The sequence below is a fragment of the Drosophila ananassae genome (assembly GCF_017639315.1).
Source record: "Drosophila ananassae strain 14024-0371.13 chromosome Y unlocalized genomic scaffold, ASM1763931v2 tig00000221, whole genome shotgun sequence".
Lineage (NCBI taxonomy): Eukaryota > Metazoa > Arthropoda > Insecta > Diptera > Drosophilidae > Drosophila > Drosophila ananassae.
This window is the reverse complement of record NW_025319103.1, coordinates 106,884-111,001: the sequence shown is the minus strand read 5'-3', so window position 1 is coordinate 111,001 and position 4,118 is coordinate 106,884. Positions and strand designations below refer to the sequence as shown.

At 37.0% G+C, this 4,118-nt stretch overlaps 1 long non-coding RNA gene across 1 annotated transcript; it reads right to left on the bottom strand.

The window, feature by feature from the left end:
- Nucleotides 1-757: 757 nt before the first annotated feature.
- Nucleotides 758-1,518, bottom strand: LOC123258265. The gene is made up of 3 exons (XR_006508008.1): nucleotides 1,382-1,518; nucleotides 986-1,096; nucleotides 758-829 (listed from the first exon to the last, which is right to left on the bottom strand). It is a non-coding gene; the product is annotated as an uncharacterized LOC123258265 (long non-coding RNA).
- Nucleotides 1,519-4,118: the final 2,600 nt, after the last annotated feature.

Sequence of the window (4,118 nt, the reverse complement as noted above, 5' to 3'; positions counted from 1 at the left end):
CTGTTACATGTCTATATCGGTAACCAATTCGATCGGAGTTTTTATTAAACAAAAAATAATTCATTTTTAAGACATAGATCTTCCAAAACAGAAAGTTAACAAGGGCTTTAAAAACGTAAACAAAAAAGTCAGCTGTTTTTGTTTATCCTCACACCCCTAAAAATCATCCATCAGAAGAGTATGCAAGGGCCATCCACTTGCAACAACAACTCAAAAGAAATCAGGCTTTTAAGTGTTGTCGACTGAAATATACCCTGTTTCTACCTTAGCGTATAGATTTTTGTTCATTCGTAGATATATATATAAGAAAAACATTTTACTGCTACCACTATCGTATTCCCAAACAAATATAGAATGTAAGCTGAAATATTAAAATATAAAACATATTTTCTTTCATCATTTGCCGTATATTGTATACCCCAAGTTTCTTAGAGTAGCATGCCTGAAAAGTTACAAAAATCAAAAATTTTAGCTGGCTTCAAAACGAAAACGCACGCACACACATGAAACCGTGTATGTGAATGCGTGAGCACGAACACATATAAAGATAATTTTAACCGCCCTGCAGTTCCAGTGTTGAGGAGTTCCTTGTGGAACTCTCCATTACCTGCTCACCATGCATGAGGAATTCCCCAGTGCTGGTATATGAAATTCGTTAAGGAATTTTTGTATGGGATGTCCTATGCATCGGTGACCTGGGGAATTTTCTCCCTAACTGGTTAGGGAATTTCCCCAGGAATTCCTGCAAAGAAATCCTAGGGAAGGTATTTGGTATTCTTTGCAAAGAACTCATCAAAGAACTCCTTGGTCATTTTTTGCAAAAAAATCCCTGGGAAGACATTTTGAAAAAAATCATTATCTATTTTTAGAAACCCACCACACCAATGTTTTTATGTATTAATTTGTTTTCGCAAATGTAAACGAGTTTAAATGTTAAGAAACATTTTACAAATATCATAAACTACATTGTATTATTTTTACTTACTTTCGCCTGGACTGGGATTCGAACCTCCGTGCTTTTGTTTAATAGACCAACATGCAAGCCTCTAAGCTATCAAGGAATCGCGCGTAGACTGCGATTGACAATAATATGACTCTACAAAGGTGTATATATCAATCAATCTCAATTATTTTTTAAATCCCCATTTAAAAAAAAGAATAAATGTAAAATTTTATATTGAGGTTGCGATATTAAAAAATAAATAAAAGTAAACACAAAGAAAACTCATAATATTCATAGTCTTCCGGTGGGAATCGAACCAACGATCTAGGATTAACAGGCAGACATCTTAACCATTGAACCATTGGGTTAAAGTTTCACGCGAAAAATATTTAGTAACCCAAGAATATGTGATCATACTCTCCCTCTCCGCTCACTTACTTTGCTGAGAGAATTTTTTTCTCTCATCGACTGTCTTTGCATTTTCTATTGTTTTTAAAGACGTTGCATCTCACTCTTTTCTCAGTGTGTCCCTCTCTATCGTTGAGGAATATTTTCCTTAGTGATTTTTTGGTACTGCAGGGCGCGGAGCGACCATCTTGATGATGCGCCTCTCAGCGACTGAACAACCGAATCATTCTGAGAGAATGAGCGTAAGAATGAGAGTAAGATTCTCTCTGGGGCCTCCGGGGGCCTGTCGCAAGAAATTTTTGCGTCCATTTTTATACCCTTGCAGAGGGTATTATAATTTTGGTCAAAAGTGTGCAACGCAGTGAAGGAGACATCTCCGACCCTATAAAGTATATATATTCTTGATCAAGATCACCTCCTGAGTCGATATGAGCATGTCCGCCTGTCCGTCTGTCTGTTTCTACGCAAACTAGTCTCTCAGTTTTAAAGCTATCGAGTTGAAACTTTGCACACACCCTTCTTTCCTTTACAGGCAGTATATAAGTCGGAACGGCCGGGATCGGTCGACTATATCCTATAGCTGCCATATAACTGATTGATCGGAAATGCCATAACTTTGGTGTTTTTGAAGTGAAACTTCTTTAGGCGCGTAATGGATTTTCGGGGACGGAGTAAAACCGAGTCAGGATCGACACGAAAATGCGAGTACCCCCACCGTTCACTGTCCCTCTCTCGCCATATGCGCTTGTTGAGGTGGGGGAGCCGCTCACGAACGTTGTCTCTCTTCTCTTCTTTCCTCTCTCTCAGACACCAGCGAACTGCGCCACGCCTCATAATGCTCTCTGGCTAATGGGAAAACAATTATTATGGTGTCGATTTATATCTCACCAGGTAAATCGATTACTGATATCAAAGATTTTATCCACCATGTGCTTCTGCCATATACAGAGGGTGGTTCGAGGCTATTGAATAAGAATTATCACGAAATTCCTATGATCATTTCGGGAGATTTTAATGTTAATTTCGCGAGGGAAGAATCTGTAGAGTTATTAAACTTTTTCAAAAACACACTCAATTTGGATATTGTTAATGATAGGAACACTAGCACGACTAGACACGGGACAACAATCGATGCAGTTTTTGCACGATTCATTAAGGATTTAAGTGCTCACGTATATATCTCACACTTTAGTTACCATAACCCAATTATCACGACATTAGGAAATGATATTCATGAAATTGACAATGAAAATGGCACATGATTGGTAAATTGTCATTGTAATTTCTTTGTAATTTTTAATTGTAATATTGTTATTTATGTAATATTGTATACTTGTGAATAAATTGAAAATTTTTGGAACTATACATTAATCGAACGTCATTCATCTATAAGAAAATATTAGAAAAAGCAAATTCATGCTTCGTCGTTGAATTATTTAACCTCTAATTTTCAAACTAACCTAAGAGAGAAAATAGAGATGATGAAATGAAAATAGAGAGAGGAATACTAGAAGTTTCACTTCTGTCTTGCGTAGGCTTGACACACCCTTTTTTTAAGTTAGAAAGATGGGACTTGGTACAGATTACTTTTTGGGCAAAATAATGCAATATGCCAAATTTCATAAGGATCGGCCGACTATATACGATTCGCTATATATCTAATAATATAAGATGCGTGGCGCCACCTAGCGGACTGCGGCTGAACTGCAAGGGTATATCAACTTCGGCTCCGCCCGAAGTTAGCTTTTCTTTCTTGTCGTTGTATGAAATGAGAAGTCTATATGTTGTATGGTTAGTGATCATTGGTACCAGCATTTTTCCGCTGAAGTGACTGGCAAACAAAATAGGAGAAAACTGGGATTAGCAAGAAACTTGATAGAAGTTCATTGGCTTGCGAGTAAACTACGAGTCGTTTTTGATTCGTGCTGTAAGACAAAATGATTTAAATGATTTTTAATTGATTTAAACCTAAGCGGAACATCCTATCGGTGACATCAAAGCTATTTGAACCCCTTGGCTTATTAAGCCCAATCCTTATTAAAGGAAGCTAGATAGGGATGAGTCGATTCTACTGCATTTGGAAACAGCAATGGAAAACAAAATTCAGCTTGCCTTGTTACAGTTACTTGTCTCACTACCGAGATTTGTGATGAGAGAGCTGTCCACAAGCTGGTGAGGGTGTGTAACAATGAGGATAGGTACTGAAAGCCGTATATTATACGATCTATAAGAGATCTGCTACTCATCTTGGCCATCTGGAGAATTGATTCAGGGAAGATAGATAAGAGGGTTCCTTCGCATCGGGCTGTACCATCGAGTGCTCAAGACCTCAGATATTGCGAGGCTTGGTTTGCCCACCCAACCTGTGGCTATCAAAATCCTGGATACAGAACCCATGATATCACTAATAGCCCCTACTTCGGCGGTCTCAAGGGGGTCGGTTATGTCGAGTCAAAAACAGAATTATTTAGCACATTATAAAAATTTATTTACCCACTAAAAGAAATACAATAAAAATTTGCTTTCGCCCTAAACCGTATATGCCAACTATATCTAATTGTATGGATTAAATACTAAAATAAACACAATAATAATGAAAATATTTGTAAGTTATAAGTATTCGTATAAGTTAAAATAATTGAAAGGAATTGGCTTTTCAAAACAACCAAGACAAATTATACGTGAACTAGACTTTCTTATTAAAATATAAATACATGGAAATTACATCAATCATATAAAAGAACATTCGCTCGAACTTGAGTGAAAA